The sequence below is a fragment of the Excalfactoria chinensis genome, chromosome 2 (assembly GCF_039878825.1).
Source record: "Excalfactoria chinensis isolate bCotChi1 chromosome 2, bCotChi1.hap2, whole genome shotgun sequence".
Lineage (NCBI taxonomy): Eukaryota > Metazoa > Chordata > Aves > Galliformes > Phasianidae > Excalfactoria > Excalfactoria chinensis.
Window position 1 is genome coordinate 140,415,803 of NC_092826.1, and position 19,156 is coordinate 140,434,958.

The 19,156-nt window shown below is 42.7% G+C and overlaps 1 protein-coding gene across 14 annotated transcripts in view; it reads right to left on the reverse strand.

Annotated features, from left to right (window-relative positions):
- ADCYAP1R1 (ADCYAP receptor type I) overlaps positions 1–14,810 on the reverse strand; it is a 125,435-nt gene extending 110,625 nt beyond the window's left edge. For 7 of the 14 annotated variants that reach the window (XM_072329949.1, XM_072329944.1, XM_072329942.1 and 4 more), the window contains exon 1: positions 14,671–14,810. The gene's annotated coding sequence lies outside the window, so the exon portion shown is untranslated. Of the gene's footprint in view, positions 1–13,782; positions 14,391–14,670 lie in introns of those variants that run through there. The other 7 variants (XM_072329952.1, XM_072329945.1, XM_072329950.1 and 4 more) reach the window with 7 other exon arrangements.
- Positions 14,811–19,156: the final 4,346 nt, after the last annotated feature.

A 19,156-nucleotide genomic window follows, 5' to 3' on the forward strand; every position in this document is an offset into this window, starting at 1 on the left:
TTGCAGAAATAATTCTGGCTCGTCTTTTGTGTGGGATGGCTGTATTATGTGTTATCCTCAAGCCAGTTATGAACATTACAAAATCTGAGTACGTAGAATGACATTAAACCAGCTCTTCCAAAAAAAAAAGCCCAACCCAAACCAAAATAAGACAAGATATTAGGACTTGCAAGTCGTAAATATGTAGGTGAATAAATCTTAAGGGCAGCAACCCGTTACCTAGCGTCAGTCATCCAACTCCACTGTGAAAGGACAGAGTCCTTTGTGTACTCTAAAACAGATCAGCATGCCTCTAAAATGAAAAATAATATATATATATTCCCTTTTAAAAGAGGATTTTGACAAAACAAACAGAAAGCAAACAAAACATCCAAGTTTGCTCATATGTAAAGAAACCCCAGAGGCAATGCGAGCCTTCTGAGGTTATTTTACCTACAAAGAAACCGCACTGTTGTTCAAGATACAGTGCCTATTTGCACTGGGGTTACTACTCCTATTGTGTGCATCAGTGAAGCTAGGAAGCAAATGAAAAGCTCAAACTTACGAAGAGATAAGCAGAAACATCTGCTTGAGGGACTTGAGTATGAAATAAAGACACTCAGTACTTTACTTCTAGACAGCTTCAGTATCAGAGATAGCCACGGGATTACTTTAGCTCTGAGTATCAAATATACCTCCACTGACCACCAACACAGGCAATAACACAGAGATTTCTTCGTAATCCTTTCACGTTGTTTTCCTTTTTGGCTATTTTCCAGCAAGTTAATAGAACTTGTTTCTATTAACTGAAGGGCAGCTGAGATTCCTTCATAAAAATACGTGGTTTCTTTCCTTCTGGTGACCCCTCTCAAGAAATTACTTGGCCACCATTGTGTCTAAATCCTGTACAAAAGCTGGCAATAGCTGTCAGCTCTTGACATCTATGTTAGGCTATGGACATCTCGCTCTCTCCAGCTGCACCTATGCCACAAAGAACATTTTAGAGCCACTAACCCATGCCACATTGCCACCAGTCTGTTTGTTGAGCTGGTCATATGAGTGTTCATAGAATCATTTAATGGCTTGGGTTGGAAGGGACCCCAAGAATCAAGCTCCAACTCCCCTGCAGCAGGCAGGGCCACCAACCTTCATATCTAATACTAGGGCAGGCTGCCCAGGGTCCCATTCAGTGCTGACTAATCTAATTCCCCATAAAGAGACTTGGTTAGCTCCAACAGTAAGGCCATGCTAATCCAACTGAACCAGGTTAGGAAGTTCTTGTATCACCAGCTCAGCATCATGACAAGATGGTGGGCTTGGCTGGAGGAGGTGCTGCCATCAGACTGCTCATAGTCACTGCACATACTGAAGACAACAGAATCTATTAAACCCAGGACTTTATAGGATAGCACTGGTTTGCATTTGTTTTCCTAGATGTGTTATTTCTCACTCTTGATGCTCATAATTTTAACTGCCAGTTGTTCAATTCATTCTGCCACTCTTGACAGAACTGGTGAAAATGGGTCCTGGGACAAGAAACATACTTCAATAAGAAAACAAGCAGTAAACTCTCTTGCTATTGCATCTGCCATTCAATCAGTGTGTTCTTATCACACACATTAAGTGGTGCGTTGTCAGTTTAGTTTGTTAAACTCTCGTTGTGCCCCTTTTTCCATCCTGCCTACGTCCCCCTTCCTCAATACAAAACCAACAAATCATTTTGCATCCCAAATGGGACTTCTGAGATTTAACCTAGTAAATCTTTTAATTCCTAATTTGGTATTCTGCTCTAATACGTTCACTCACAAAAGAGCCCAGAAGGCTGAAACTAAGAAAAATCGCTTTCATTTTCTTAGGCGGTACTGAGAGGTTTAATGTAAAATACACATGCAGTGCACAGTTTGTGATCTCAGATTTTATCACCCAATGCATTTCAGAGCTGAGTCAATCCTGATCAACTTTCTGATGAAAGGATAAAGATTCAAGTCTAGGCTGGAACTGCTTAGCAGCAACAGGCTACAGAAAAAAAAAAGCAGTTGCATAAGAGCAAGGGACAGCTCACTGGAGAGGCTGAAATTCAGCCCCAAACCACTGATGTGAAATGTAGATATCAGCAAGCAGTCCAAAGCAGGATGTTAAGTTTAATTAACCTTCCTGCTTAGTTGCCACCAGTTTCCATTTAAATTAATTGTTCAAATCGAAATGTTAAAATAGCAAACGGGCAATCTATATATTAATAAGTACTATTCCTGTCATTTGCATTTTTAGCTTTTTTCCCAAGGGAAGTGTTGATGCTAACTGACTCGTGACACACAGTTTGGAAATTCTTCCTTGATAACAGGGGAAGGTATTTAAAACGATTTTTAAGTGGGTGTATATTTTAGTTATTCCCCTAATCCATTTTGCTGTATTACAAAACATGCCGTGGATGTGTTTGATTTATAAAAAAATCAAGTTTTAATCAACATTTACCGTGTCAGAATTGAAAAAGAAATCGGACACGTGTTTGAAAACGCACAAACCCATCCCCAACATTTTAAGCCCCAAAGCTCTGACTGCAGAAGGAAAAATGATACTCCTCACGATGTTCCGTTTTGATTATAATTACATGATGTCCTCAGCAAATTAGGTATCACATGGTACAAGTGAACCGTCTGCCCTGCTCCTGGTCACCAAGCCTTGGGTTTTCCCTGCTTAAATACTGGTACTTAAATTATAAGCAGAGATGTTTTAATCTCCAACATTCAATAAAGCAAGCCAAGCATATCCATTATGCGAATCATATTTCAATGTCAGTCACTCTTTGGAGGTGTCTAGCTTTCTTCTTCAGTCAAAGAAATCTATGTTAACTGTACTCCCAATCTGGACATTACAATACAGTTCATTCTCTGGCACCACCTCCAGGGATTTGCATCTTAGGATTTCCTTCTGCCATAGCTCAATAGCTGCTTCCGTTGTTCTGTTTCTCTAGTACCTCGTAACGTCTCATTGCTCTCCAAGCTTTCCAACTGCACATTTTTTGTACTGGTGCTAATAACAAGATCTCCTATTAGCCAGTGTGAGCTACAAAATACAAGAGGAAAAAAAAAAAAAAAAAAAAAAACAACATCAACTTTCTGCTGGAAAATGCCTGTTGCATTCTTTGACTTCTGACAGTATCTAAACCACTACAAGCAGACATGAAGAAAACACTCTGAAATCATTCTCGTTATTGTCACTAAGGAACTAAGGAAACAACTAAGAGTTCAAGGCCAGGTTGGATGGGTCACCTGCTTCTCTGAAGACTCAGAAGCATACAGGCTCCTAATTCTTTGAAGAGATACAGCTTTTAACAGTAACCAAGGAATAGAATTATTCAGTTTAATCAGTAGGGACTCATCCAAGACGTGCAGACAATGGGCCAAATGGAATACATGGAAAGACTCCACCGATATAAAAACATTTCAGAGCATCAGAGCTTTGTAAATACTTTCTCATTACTGCTGACAGGTGTCCATATCAGATCCTACCTCGTAATGCTCCTTGGCAGGAACTCATGAAGGCTTATGTACCGCTGTATTTATCCAAGACACAGAACAAAGACAGGGTTACTTCTGCAGCATCCTTAGCTCCTAGCAATCTACAGCCTTCTACTGCAGAAGCATAACATGTCTCCATCTAATTCTCCTTTGCGTGGTCTCTTGTCCAGGTATGCTTAAAAGGTCTAAAAGCAAAGCTGTTCTGTCCAAGCAAACAGCGGGACCACAGTGAATCCATCTGTCAATGGCAACAGTTCAATAACCACTGAGCAATTCTATACCCATGTAAAAATCTATGTCCAGCCAGCCAGGAGCCTTTGCTTTTATGCTAAATTCATCACCCATCTTTGTATCATAAGTGTTTTGTCAGCTACTAACTTGCAAATAAGGAGCCTAAGGAAAATAACATCCCATGAAAGCCAATGCAGTTTCATAGCAGTGGCAAGGAAAAGAAATCAGAATCATAGAACCACCAAGGTTGGAAAACACCTCCCAAGATCATCCAATCCAACCCTCCACCTACCATCAATATATCCCCACCAAACCAGTACATTTCTTAAACACTCCAAATGTTTCTTGAACGCAAATGAACTTTAATGTTACAAATATACATCTATATATGTCAAGTCTGGGACCCTTCTTTGTCCTTAAGGTTAAGTAATACGTCATCATCTTCTCCCATTCTTATATACTGACTGAATCCCAGATCCGAATGGCTTCATCCAGGACACCCATATGGGAACGGTTACTGGGCTGTGGTCTTCCCTGAGAACCATTTGAGTTGCTTCTGGAATTTATTTATTAAATAGCTATTAAATGTCACATAGAGCGCAGCTCATTTGGAAATCAGATTCCTCAGGTATACAGGAGACTCTTCTTGTTTTCCTCCCATTGCAGCAGCGTAAATTATCTATTTTCCCAACCATTTCCAGCCTAATTGGCATTCATGCCAGTGCTGAATAAAGCAAATGCACCACTGCGTTACTGCAAGCAACTTCTTCCACATCAAGGGAGACTTATCTCAAAAAGACAACAGAAATTTGTGTTATTACATACCATAAAAATAAAAAGACACATTACAAAACCTGAGCATTTGAAATAAGCTTGAGGATGATATTTTTGCTTCTCTGAGCACTTAAAGAGCTCCAAGGTGGTACATCTTCTGCAGATTATTGCCTATTAACCATCAGTTTGGGCTAATGATGATACTTTTAAGAAATCATTGAGAGGAAGAAGAGAAAATATTCACATGTAAATTCTATAAATCTACAAAGGATTATTATTATTACTATTATACTGAAAGCGTATTAACCTTAATGAGTGGCAGAGCCACTATTGGGTCTTGGCTTGCAATGCCTTGTTTTGTAAATTCATGAGGAGAGTTAAGGGAATGTCACAATAGTAAGTTTAGTTGACTGAGGGGACTGAGGTGGAATGAAGGAATTGAATCCCATATTCTTATGATCCTCAGAAGAGGGTTGTTAGAGTTAGGTTGGTATGGTTTGGTTGCGGTTGGACTTTTGATTATCTTTAAGGTCTTTTACAACCTGAGCAATTCTATGATTCTATGATTCTATAAGAGGTAACTTGCAGAAATCTGTTGGAATGCAGATGTCTATGTACAGGGTGTTGTGCTTTCGCAAGGGAGCTCTCACTGCTGTCGGAACAGCATGTCAAAGACATCAACAGATGAAGACATTAGTTCCACTATATGGACTGATTCAACTAAATCATTTATTTTAAAAGAACGTGAAGAATGTTGGTAGGATATTTGCTGTGAGATGTTAAGAAATCAGGGTAACCTCCTGACTCAATGCTTTTGTAGTAAGGCCAAGTTGCAACAAGCAGGAAGAATCTGTTTGACAAACATCTCAGCTGTGTTCCCATTAGTGACACAGGTTACTTCCTGCAGCAAATTGCACAACACAGAAGCTCTTCCAAAACTGCCTGTGGTAAACTAAGATGGGAATACTCCAAACAGCAGGTGGAACAAAGTGTAAGTCATAATTTACTTAAAACTTGATTTTTAATGTTACTTATGGATCAATAAAGACAGCAGCCTGCTGATACAGGTGATAAAGAATACAGTGTGGAATCATATAGAACATTTTGTAGAGCTCAGCACAAAAACGTAGGCCTGCCTGACATACATCTCATCTTCACGTTAGTTGAAATCACAGCTTCGACAGAAAGAAATTGAATCCCAATGCCCAAAGAGGGCACATAGGAAAAATGGTGCTGAACAAGCATGGCACATGAGAGAGAAGAAAGTAATCAGAGGAACGCATATTTGTTTACTCTTTTGCTCATTTGTTTATCTAATGAGTGGCCAATTGCAATGTCTCATTTTATTGAGTACAGAGGAGCTTGTATCTTCTTTAGGGAAAAGCTATTTGTAGAAGGTCAGCTTAAAGAGACACCACTACTGGCAGCTCCATTTAGAATATTAGATATTATTCCTTCGTTGTGTTGTCTCATATCCATACTGCAGTTGGACTTGATGATCTTCAAGGTCTTTTCCAACCTGGGTAATTCTATGATTCTGTGATTCTATGATTTTGGCAAAAATCCCCCAAAACTGATCTATAAAATGCAACTTTGAACATGCTGCTAGAGAGAGGGCTATGGATCAGTTTGGACAGGGAGACAGAAATGCCTGTATCTTCTTTTGAATCTGGCCAGTTTCAATAAAACTGATAATCTTATTTGACTTTTTAAGACTTTTCAATCTCATTTGACTTTGCTTGGTTTATCTGGCCCTCCCACATCACCTCCTACCCAGCGTCAACTATGAAGTCATGGAGGAAAAGCAAAAAAGATGTTCAAACCACATGAATTAATTATCTTAGAAATCTACTTTGGGATTCCACTGCCTATAAAGACAGTGCACGAAAAATGGCCATTATCTCCAACGCAGAACTCTGCAAACACAAAAAATGAGGTTTAAAGCAAGCAATTAGAAGCCGAGTGAAAGTGAAGTAATGTAAGATTATATACAAATGTTGGAAAATTCAATCAACTTCCGACTTAATTGAAATGAAACATTTGAAATTTCAGTGTTTTGGTGTGTGACACAGTATGGCACAGTCTGTCCATTAGGCAGAATATTAGCTGAGAGTTTCGCCAACAAAATGAATGTCGTGTTAGCGTTCAAGTGAGTTCCTTATTCTACCTCCCAAGATACAGGCATGTGTTACAAATGATGTGACGGAAGTTGTGTGGTTGAGCTATCACATTTCCTTTCACATCCATATTCTTACACATGCTTCACTCGTTAAGATTTCTGTGGCTGTGCGTAGGTTTGGCGATGGGTCAGATCTATTGGATTACATACTGTGCATGGAACTGCTGCACTGTAGCCTAAGAATACACATATTGAGGTTTGTCTCATTCTCTCTGGGAGAGTACCTGAATTATGCCCTCATTGCTCTATTCAGAAGGGACAGTGAAAAGGAAAGCGAAATGTCAGTGTAAGAATCTATCCGAAAAAAAAAAGTATAATTAAGACAACAGAGTCGAAAGAGAAGCTCTTAGTCTGGACAGTCTTTTATTGTTTCTGTTTGGAAGATGTGAGGCTTGTTTTATCAGATCAGAGGGCTGCAGATCAAATGGATCTTTGAAAGTTAAACATCTTTCAGGGAGAGCTTCTCTTTCAGAAGAGTTTTAAGACATTGGTCCTGTCAGAATAATATTAAAGCCCGATGCTTGGAAGCATTTTGCTTTAAATAGGTCATGTTTTGCTTTAATAGCCTCGGACACAGCTCCATGTCTTTTGGAGACTGAAAACATGATGAAAAAAATAAAGCAAAGAAAATCAATAAAAACCTTCACCAAAACAAGTACATAACTGACATTCTCCATCCCAAACAAGAAAGCTTGGAGAAGCTGGGACAACCACGCAGGAAAGTCAACATCTCCTCACTAAGGAGATAGGGAACTTCAACAAAAAGGTCATTTTGTACCAAAGATGGATGAACAATGGGGGAAAGCTAAGTTAAATAGAGTCAGCATAGACCAGTGAGCAGTAGAAGGAAATAGCATCAAGGTTGAAGTATAGGATGGAATTATTTCAGCTGTAAATTACGAAGGGGGATAAAAAACCTTTTGGGTCAGTCAGTCATAGGATGATCAGCAGCTGCTTATGGTAGTTAAATCTGGAGAAAGGCAAACAGAGCCTCAGGGATGTTCCAGGTAGTGTAGTTCCAGGTAGTGTAGTTCCAAGAGTGATCCGGAGCCAGGTGGAGATACTTGCAATGCAGCCATTCATTTGTGGCAGTGTCTTAACTGTGACATTCAAAAGTAACAATAGCAAAAGGTATTCCCAAGACCTGTGTGAGACTGTGTACAATCTGACACTTTGTGTTTGTGATAAGAGCATTAAGGCCACAATGGACCACTCTCATTCTAGTAACCCAGGGCAGGACTTGGAGTGCAGATTAAACCACATCAGTGGTTTCACTCTATAGTAAATACCTGGGTTCACTTTCAACAGGAACGTACCTCTGATGGACACTTCAGAATACATACCTATCTTTACACGTCTCAAATCTCAAAGCTCAATCCCATTTGTGGTTAGCATTCTAGAAAATACCACAGTAAAAGACCTGCATGTCTTCCATGCAGAGGACAGGGAGCATTGGTGATGTTTTCCATCACCATCGTTACTACAAACTGCTGTGGTGCAAAGAGCAGGCCAGAGGGCAACAAGCAATAGAATTTAGACCAGTGTCCAAGATCTGAGTGGTGCAGAGAAGCAAATTCATCATAGCTAATATTGGCTTTTCATGCCACTCTCTCCTCTGCCATCATCAAGCGCTATTCTGTCAAATGAAGTTTATTCCAGCTGTTCACCCACTGTACATAATCATCTCGGTTAACTAAGCCATTCACTAGCACAAAAACACCATCCAAGCTGTCAAACTTCATGCAACTCGAATGAATGAGTGTGGATTGTGGCATTCAAGGCTCGGGTGACAGCTGTGACACATTCCCAGCCTTAGTCATGATGAACTTAAGCATCTGCGGTATTTCTGATGCTCTCTCATCTCCTCTGCATCTTAAGTTGGAGCACAAAACTGGAAGAAATCCAAAGATCCAGCTCTCTAAAACACAGGAAATGAGTAACTTCACTAACTTTAACTTGGTCTTTTATATAATGCATTGGGCTGGCTTCTTTATATAATTTGTTTCTAGGCCAACTCTAAGAGAGAAAGTCTTGCTTTGTGTCCAGCATCTTAGAGCATATAATGTACTCACACTTAGCTTTTGGCACTCGAGTGGTATCTCTTTAAGAATTTATATACGTATACGAATGCCATCATTACAATGGCTTTTTAAAAGGAAATATATATATATATATATTTTACACAACAGCATGGATGTTATTTTAATTTGTTAATAGTAATTTAAAGAAATCCTTTGTAAACATAAGCCAAAAAAAGTAAGGGCAGAAATAACAGCGTTATAATTTAATAAAGCCTCACCATTCTAGGAAAAGGCGTTTACAGTTAAGGATATCTTAGCTATTTTAAAACTGCCTTTCCAAATAAATATAATCTCTTTCTGCTGTGGAGAAGTATCTGCTACTACTGCAACTATAAGTCCAGCCTACATACCACTGTGCTGTGAGAGGTACACGTATACATTTTGTTTTCATTATTTGGACTGCTGCAAGTATTTTTACAGCCCATAGTTAAGGAGGAAGAAGCTAGTTAAATCCATTTAGCAACTGACAGTTGGATCGTGCTAGCTTAGGACACAGGGTGGATGCACCATAACAAGAAAGCATTAAGCTATTGATTTATGGCAAAATCTGGCTTTCAGGTCACCTAATTTTAAGCATATCATGTGCTCCAAGCTGGCCAAAATGTATTTTGCAAGGTGCCAAGCTTAAGCAAAAGAGGTCTGGTCAGCATCCATCTGCATCTTCTTGCAACATACAGTGTAGCTATTCACAAGAAGGGTATATGAGATCAGGCTTGGAGCACTGCAGAGCTTCTGGCTGGCTCAGAAAACAGGCAGCACGAGCTTGTATCTGCCTGCAGAAAATCATGTCAGCATCCTGAATGTTCCCCCATCTTGATGCATCCCCACCTGCTCACAAAAGGACACGCAGGTTTCAGCTGGCAAATCCCTCCTAGAAACTGGATGTGCTTTGAAGATGGAAAGCGTCAACATGCCGAGGAAGCATCTGAGATCTGAGGTGATCAATGAATGAAAAACAAAAAACAGCCCCTCCGAAAAACAAGAGCCGCAAATAGGTAAGGTGTAGCCTTGTGAATTCTCCCTGCAATGGACAGGTTGCGGCTGCTGCCAGTTTGATAAACAGAAAATGGAGGAGAGGAAGCTGGGGGGGGGTTACAGATGCAGGTTTGGGCTGATCAGTAAACAGAGCAAAGATGCTTAAGTGAGAGTAGATGGGATACATGAGTGGATAGTGATAGGACAAGGGGGAATGGTTTTAAACTGAGACAAGGGAGCTTTGGGTTGGATCATATGAGGAGGTTTTTCACACTAAGGGTGGTGACGCACTGGAACAGGTTGCCCAAGGAGCAAGGTTGCCTGTGGATGCCCCATCCCTGCAGGCATTCAAGGCCAGGCTGGATGTGGCTCTGGGCAGCCTGGGCTGCTGGTTGGTGACCCTGCACACAGCAGGGGGTTGGAACTGGATGAGCACTGTGGGCCTTTGCAACCCAGGCCATTCTGTGATTTATGATGTCAGAACAGACTGCCCAACACTTGTGAGTGAAATGAATGACAGTTCAGTGAGGGATCCCTTAGGGCCATGATTTCATATGGAGAGTGGGGCAATTTACACCTCATGATATGCCTACTCTCCGAAAAGAAGCAACTCAATATTGCCCCATTTCCATTCAAAGAGACATTGTCCTCGAGAACTCCCTGCAAATCAAATAGGACAATATCCTGCCCTCGGAGGGCAAAGAAAGCAGCAAAACGACTCATCCTAAAGAAGCAAAGAAGAATAAAAACCTGGGCTATTAACCCACGATGCAGATTAAAAGGACTTTTCCTGCCTTAACCCACAGCTCTACTTAGCAGGCCCAACAAATCACAGATAACAGCCTATAATTATCCTTCCATTTGCAGCTCGTAAGCAATTGTGACTGAACCTTCTCTAATCACAATGGCTTTTTGTGGACTACCTCAACAGCAGACAAACCAACTTTCAAAGAGATGCGTGCTCCATGTTCTGTATGCAGCTCTTAAGACTTCAAAATTCCCCATTCCCAACACGTTAGAAACAGATATATTACAATCACTGTTCCTAGAACCGTTATTAGGAAGAAGAAGAGTTAAACCATACAATCACTTCTCCCCTTTCAGTTTTTTAAGTGCTGGCTTTAGGGTGACTTATGAGTTACAATAATGCAAAGCAGAACTGCTCATTAAATTAAAAAACATAAAAAAACAAAAACACGTTGATTTTAAGTGGAATTGCCCACGCTTCTAAAAAACATTCATTAAAAACCTGCCAAATGAATAGATCAGAGCAATTGGAGATCACAGCCCTAACACACACCCTGATATCTTAACCCACCCAAGAGTGGCAATTGAATGAGCAACAATGAGATGACTGGGATGACCCCAGGCCAGATAAACTCTGCTGTTAAATGCAAATCAGTTTGTTTCATGGTACAATTATGGCAGGATAATTTGGATTCAACACTAGCATAGAATCAGACCACCAAGCAGCAATCCCTGCAAATACATCTGTATGTTTATGCAGCATCCTTTCCGAAAGAGTATTTCGGGGCACAACAGCCATGTTAGCTTTACATTCTACACTGTTTGCACTTCTCCTTCAAGAAATGGAATGATTTAGTTCCTCCTAAATACTGCCCTGAAATTACTAATCCACTTACTCTATAGATCAGCCCATCATCTGAATACAGTCATAGAATCATAGACTGGCCTGGGTTGCAAAGGACCACAGTGCTCATCCTGTTCCAACCCCCTACTATGTGCAGGGTCGCCCACCAGCAGACCAGGCTGCCCAGAGTCACATCCAGCCTGGTTTTGAATACCAACAAACCGAAGTGTATTAAGTGAACAAGACTCAGAGAATCTGTCTTGCTTTACAAGAGCTCTTAGTTTGTTTTGTGGAGATAAAACTTAAAGCCAAAGAAGCTGGATGGACAAACTGCGAAAGCAAAAGGTGGTCAGAGAATAAAACGCATGCAAAGCAAAGCGTGTGTTTGTGCAACCAGCAGAGCATTCTGAAAAAGGTCTGCCTTCCTTCCCATGTATTTGTGCCTACTCAACTACAATCCAATCTGTTCCAACAACCACCTCAATTCTAGCACTTGTTAGTGATCCTAAACAACCGAATACTTTTCTGTATGCAAAGCACTTGCAGGAGGAGAACTGTAAATGCATCCCATCAGGGGATGCTGTATATATAGGACAGCGGTGCCCTGAATAAAGGTTAAGCAATCCTTGCCCAATTATCATCAGTAAAAACGACTGCAGTCGTGAATAGGATGGAAGAGAGACTTTCTCACCGGTGCATTTACACCCCTTTTGGTAGACTTGTTGCACTTTTGCATTGGTGTGGAAAGATCCCGTTGAGTTCAGTGTGCACTCAGCCTGCTGCCTTCACAGGTGATGCAGGATGCTCAGATGTGCAAGCAGAACTGGGGATGGATATAAAGGAACACAGACCAATGCAAAAACATTATTGATGTAAAGGTTGATGCTATGGTCTCTGTGCCAAGTGCTGGGGTGAAGTAAACCCTTTACCTCCACTGTCTGCTATATTCTGCCATCAGCTTACCCCTCCTGAGAATCACAGAAGGAAAAAAAAAGGGAGTAAATGGGATATTTCTTCTTTCAGCCGTATATGATAGACAGTGTGATCGTGTCCTGAGTTTACTTCTTTCTCTGTGTTTCTTAACTGAAATATTCTGGCTTCATCAGAAGATAAACTGAGCTAATTTAGGAATTAGACTGTTTGTACTAAGTGTGCTCAGAAGGAAGGAAAGAAAAACAAAATCTGCTATATTCAAATGAATCAGCCTGGGGACATGGGGCTCAACTGATCAAAGGCGTAGGCACATATGGAACTCAACTCCAGAAAAAATATCTCCAGGACGCCGGTTCACTCAGCCAAATTAAAAGAGATGCAATGAACAAAGGTCTGAACTTGACCATCTCAGAGACCTCTGAGCTTCTCTCCCTGGTAGCATCCTACAACGAAGCTTCTGCTTTCGTGTTTATGAGATTCGCAGACACTCTGACAACAGCACCGCCATGAAAACAGCAGAATAACAGCAGAAAAACAGAGAACAGTCAGAAATCTACAGGGAGATTTAAGGTTACTTGCAGGAACCCCAATGGAAGGCTGGAGCCGAGGAGCAAGCACAAAACCGGTCCCTGCCTGAAGATAAATCCATTGGCGTAACTGGCTTTCTGAGTAGCCCCCCACAACCTTTGAGCTTGCTCAGTGCCAATGGTTATCCTTCCAGTCGCTGCACACGTGCCTTAGGTTGGGAGCAAACAAAAACAACACAAACCCTGCACTCCGTAATGGCCAAGATAGATTGCCACTACAACAACAGAACAATCACAGCTGTCCTGGCTGAACAACAGAGCAGCAACCACTGTTCTCAGCACACTGAGACAGGAAAACAACGATAGAAAACCATCAGCCAGAGCTACAACCACGATACAGACATCAACTTTAATCCAACTGCTGCTACTGCACTGAATAGCATTCCTTAATTACCCATCAAATTGGAGCAGCGTCGCTTTACTCGTCCTTCAGGACAACTTCATTCAAGGCAGCTCCAGCGTGTTTCATATCAACCGAGGATGCTTGTATAATGCACGTGGATAATTCTTTATCCATAGCAATACCAACATCACTTTAAGGAGGTTTGCCTTCCTGTTATCATTGGCAATAACCTTAAACAATCATACATTCACTCTGATTAGCCACATCTCCCCACATTACCCGACCGGTACTGCATAAGCAGAATACAGCACCGAGATGGCTGTGGACCCAAATAACATCAGATGAAAATCTATTTGTTGTTTGTTGACAACGACAGATTAAAACAGAAGGAAAAATAAATAAATAAAAAATCAAATCGACAAAAAACCCGTCTTCAATTGCATTGCCTATTGCAGCATCGGTCCAACACATGCACTGTAATTAGCAAACACAAGACGGATGGCACTCCACAATGCCCTAGGAAAGAAACCAGGTCATTTTGCCACCTTGCTCGTTTCGGTGCCTATTTTTTTTTATTGCTATCATAATTACCTACAGAGCTATTCCGACGAATGCTTCACGTTAAGGGCCGGGTCCTGTTTACCAGCAGATCAGATGCAGAGGAAAGCTACTGACTTCCAGGGAGTTCTTCTCAATGTACTTCTATGTCAGCGGGATGGATCATCACGCCACAAACACCACTTCGTCTCCAAACACATCCGTTTCTCTCTTACTTCACGCATTTTCCATGCCTGGCCACCGCTCTGCATTATCCTTCTCTCCCTGGCAGTAAACTCTCCAGATTCCAGCACATACCTGAACTGCTCGCATGCAAGAAGTCTGCCTACCCCTCTTCCCTTAAGATGCGCTGTGCATAAAACTGGTGTTAGAGCCAGCTGTTCCAATGCTGATAAGGAGAAATGCCCAGAGGCATGCAAGCAGAGGTCAAAGGTACATTAACAGCAATTTTTACTACGACCCCGCAGTAAAAACAAGTCCTGGTGAACCGGCTGAAGGGTGAATCGGAGTTTGTGTGGCAGGTGAAGATGCAGAACTGCAAAGGTAGCCTAGAGCCTGAAAATGCCAACAGCAGCAGCGGGTCTGTTAGCAATCAGGTTTTATTTACCAGCCATATTGTGTTAAAATCAGACGTGATCCCCATACCAAGCACGTTAACCTGTCACCGCTTGCAAAGGGAGATTTATTCGTTCCGAAAGAAACCCATCTATCTCGCGGCCGCATTCTCGGAGCCTGGCTGGAGGCAGAGAGCCTGCGTGCCGTTCCCCCCCGAAAAGAAGCACTCCCAGGACATGGGGAATATCGGGGAGAAGCCGATAAATCACTGTCACTCCGAGACGAACCGGCTGCAAGAAGCGGCTCTCGGGCATCCCCGAGCACAGCGGCTCCCAAGCACAGGAGAGGCCGGAGGAAGGTACTTACCATTGCAGCAGGGATCCGTCCCGGCGCTGGAGATGCTGCATCCCGCCGTGCCGTACCGGGGCGGGGCCGAAGCCGGGGGGACGCGGAGCTGCTCCAGGGGAACGGAGTGGCCGGAGCCGGGCTGCCCCCGCCGGGCTCGCACCGACCGGAGGAGGAGAGAAGGGGAGGGGGGGGGGAGGGGTCGGAGTCTCCGGAGGGAATCGCAATTCCTCCTCCCTCGCCTACCGGTCATGTCCAGGCTGCTTTGCTCAGGAGATGGGCCAGGTCCCGGCCGTGAAGGAATTTGCCATCTCTAAATCCAAATAATAATAATATAAAAGGCAAGAACGCAAGCCGGAGATTTGCAAAGTTTTTTGGGTTTTTTTTGTTTTTTTTTGTTTTTTTTTTTTTAGGGGGGAGGGGGTTGGAGGGGGAGGAGAAGAGTCTTTTTTTTCTTTTTTCTTTTTTTCTTTTTTTTTTTTTTTTTTTTTTTTTTTTTCTTTTAAGGGGGTGTTATTTTCGCTCGGGAAGCAGGGAAGGAAAAGGGGATTCGGGTCGGATGCTGTGTGTGCCTGCGGGTCGGGGCTGTGCCTTGTTTCCCCCTGTACCGCTGTTTGTGTGTCTGTCTGTCTGTGTGTGTGTATGTCTGTGTGTGTGTGAGTGCGGTTCTCGTACCCAGACAATGCTCCGCAAAGCGAGCGGCTCCTGCAGAGAAACGCAAACACCTCCCCCGAGTGCCTGAGGAAAGGAAAGGAAAAAGGGGACGGGGAACCAATCGCCGTTTCTTCATTAATATGGAGGAGAACGAAGGCACCAATGAGGAGCAGATGGAGGCAGGGGTTATTCAAATCGAGTTTCTTAAATCAAGCACTTTCTCCGCCACCCCCGTTTGTTTTGTTTTGTATTTTGTTGTTTTGTTGTGTTGTTTAATTTTTTTCCTCTCCTTCTACCTCTCTCGATTTCCTCCTTCTCTCTGTCCCCTCGGCACCATCTGTGCTGCCTCGCCACTTTAGTTCGTTTTAATTAGCGGGGCTGGCACAGGCAGAGCAGGGTGATGGGGTGGATGGAGGGAGGAAGGAATTGGCCCTGGATGGAAGGAGGTGTGAGTTGAGTGCAAGGTGAGGGGAGGGAGCTACTCCCCAAACTACAGAGTCCACAGCAAAGCGACAAAAGGGACATGAGGGGAAGTGAAGAGGGACGTTTAACGGGAGCAAATGCTGGATGTATGTATGTACAGAATGAGGGAGGTGAGGCCGAATGGCAGCCAAACACAAGGGGCACTTGGGGGCTGCACAGTGGATGTGAGCCCACAGTGTGGCCTGGAGACAAAAGGGTCCTTGTGATGCAGCTGCCTCGTGGCCCTATAGCCCTTCATGATCCTACAGCCCCTCGAGGCCCTATAGCTCCTCATTGCCCTGCAGCTCATGGCAACCCTCCAACCCACACGGACTGCAGCCCCTCACAAGGAGCAAAGGAACAGCACTGAGCTCTGCTCCCTTGGTAACAGTAACAGCACCCACATCCAGGACAACAGTAGCAGCACCCACATCCAGGACAACAGTAGCAGCACCCACATCCAGGACAACAGTAGCAGCACCCACATCCAGGACAGGCAATGTGAGCTGATAGAAAGGATGTTCTCCTCTCCTTTCTAAGTGGGAAAGATAAGGGTTTGAAGGACAGACTATTCAGTGGATAGGGAATCAGTTTGATAGTCACAGCCAGAGGGATGTTGTCAACAGCCCTATGTACATATGAGTTATGAGGGGATGTAGGTCCAGAGGCAGAAGCACTGAATGAGGCAGCCCTGCTCTTGTCCCTTGGGACCATAACAGCCCATTGGCTGCACAGGTGCCTTCTCCTGAGAAAAGAATGCAAAGAATGCACAGACACATTACAAATGCATCCAGCTCAGTGGAAGCATCATGGAATAGGCCAAATCATCATCTAGACTTTTCAAAGCTCTACTTTGCACTTTCTCCACTAATAACAACTTCCTGAGCCACGTCTCCCAACTTTTAGTACCTTTGATAAATATAACTGGAAAAATAGAGTACAGATTAAAAATGTGATCACCTTGTGCATTCTTTAAATTAAAGACTGGAAAGCGCTTGTGTGATGTCATCCACTGCACCTACTTTGAATGTCGACTGAGGATAAGTGCCCAAGCACCATATAGTATCCTAGTAGCCCATATAGTATGGATTCAAGAGCAAATAAATCAGGCATTGATGCTATTTAGGTCCAGAGAAGGGCAACGAGGCTCGTGAAGGGCTTGGAGAATCAGCCCTACAAGGAGAGGCTAAGGAAGCTGGGGCTGTTTAGTCTGAGGAAGAGGAGGCTGAGGGGAGACCTTATTGCCGTCTGCCAGTACCTGAAAGGTTCTTACAGTGAGAGTGGGGCAGGTCTCTTCTCACTAGTGACAAGTGACAGGACAAGGGGAAATGGCCTCAAGTTGCGCCAGGGCAAGTTCAGGTTGGATATTAGGAAGATCTTCTTTACAGAAAGGGTGGTTAGGTACTGGAATGGGATAAACAGGGAGGTGGTTGAATCGCCATCCCTGGATGTGTTTAAGAGCCGTTTGGATGTGGCACTAAGGGATATGATTTAGCAGAGGTTTTTTAGAGATGGGGTACTGGTTAGGCTGCGGTTGGACTTGATGATCTTCAAGGTCTTTTCCAACCTGGGTAGTTCTATGATTCTATGATTCTATGATTTACTACTCGGAAGGATCTCATCAGACCTCATTTTTCTGTATCCTAAACCTGCACATCAAAATATTTGTTCATCCCAAAGAAAGCATCCTGCAGAAATAAATAACCCTTCCAAACAAAACAAAACAGCCAAAAAGATTTTACCGGATCCCTTCAAAACCCTCCGAATTTATGACAGTCGTACCTGAAAAAAACAGAAGTCCCACTATGGGATGTCCCTTTGGAATGCTAAACATAGAAGAAGGTTCCCAGCTGTTTGATTATTATGTGCTGCTACAACATCTGCTCCCTGCCTTTCCCAGGAGAAGGGCAGCAGGCCAGAAGAATCATCTAGTGGCCCACATCCAACTACAGTTGGACTGCCTTAGATGATTTCGGCTGATAACCGTTTCAGGGTTCCTACTGAAGTCATAGGAGAGTCTGTCAAATAATTTTGCTCTCAGAAAAAAAAAAAAAAAAAAAAAAAAAAAAAAAAAAAAAAAAAAAAAAAAAAAGATTTTCTTTGGGAGAAAACATTTAAGCCATTTTCAGGCAAGCGGTGCTTTTTTGTTATCCTCATGAGCAGCCCATTAAATAGCTCTTCATTATTTAAGTGTGTGTGGAGCATGATAGCAATTATTTTGGCCAGTGTGAGGGACTGGTGTGGACAGAAGAAGGCTTCCAGGGAGAAAAGCATGGTTTTCTGCTAAATAACCTAGACAGCCATCCATCTGTCATCCTACAGAGGTTCAGGACACTGGCAAGCTGGCTCCAAGAGTATTTGTTGGGACTGGGGTAAAGGTACTGTTGGAAGGTCCTCGTCCTTTTATTTTGATGTCTCGAGTGTGATTTAGTTGACCAAACAGCTGGTTAACCATCTCTCCCTTCATATTAGAGTCAGGTCTTATCAGTGCAGTTACTGGAATGCAAAGCTTGATCCATCTCAGTCCAGGGAAATATAGCTCAAAGTATCTGTGTCCTAAGTGTACCTATGTCTATCCAGTAGGGATCTGTTCAATGATTATAAGTATCTAAAGTGCAGGAGGCAATTGGATGTCCCCAGACTCTTTTCAGTGGTGTACAGTGGTAGAGAAGGAGCAATGGCCAATGACTGGAAGACAGGAAATTTCACACAAATCTGTGGAAGAACTTCTTTGTGATAAGGGTGACAAAGAAATGGAACAGGTTGCCCAGAAAAGTGATAAAGTTTCCTTCTATGGAGATATTCAAGACCCATCTGGATGCCTACCTGTGCAACCTGCTCTAGCTTATCTGCTGTAGCAGAGGGTTGGACTTGATGATCTCTTGAGGTCCCTTCCAACCCCTGGAACTCTGTGATTCTGTGACCACTAGCCCAGCTTGCCAACACTCACTTATAAGGTCTGATGAGATAAATCTATCTTTCATTATGAGGCTTGAGAAGTCTCAGCTACTCAACTAGTTGACCTGTTCTCTACAAGGATAAGAGCTACACCAGGGTAGTGTTCTGATCTGCCTTTTTCTTAGTAATTTCCTACCAACTAGTAGATTGCTAACAGTCAGAAATAGATGCCTCCTAGTTCCTGGAGGCAAGATCTAATGGAGGTATAGAGTGGGAGAAAACAGCTAATTATGTAAGGAAAGACAGTCATTTATACCCTTTCTAGCTATGGAAATGAGCTGTACTGTTTAAGACATTTCTCTTAGTAGAACTATGTCCACATCCTGGGAGAACACAGTATGCTAAATACACCATCTGCATGGTTAACTGGGACATAGTTGGTATATAGGCAAAGGTCTACAACATGGTCTTGAGAAGAGGCAACTTAAAGTGT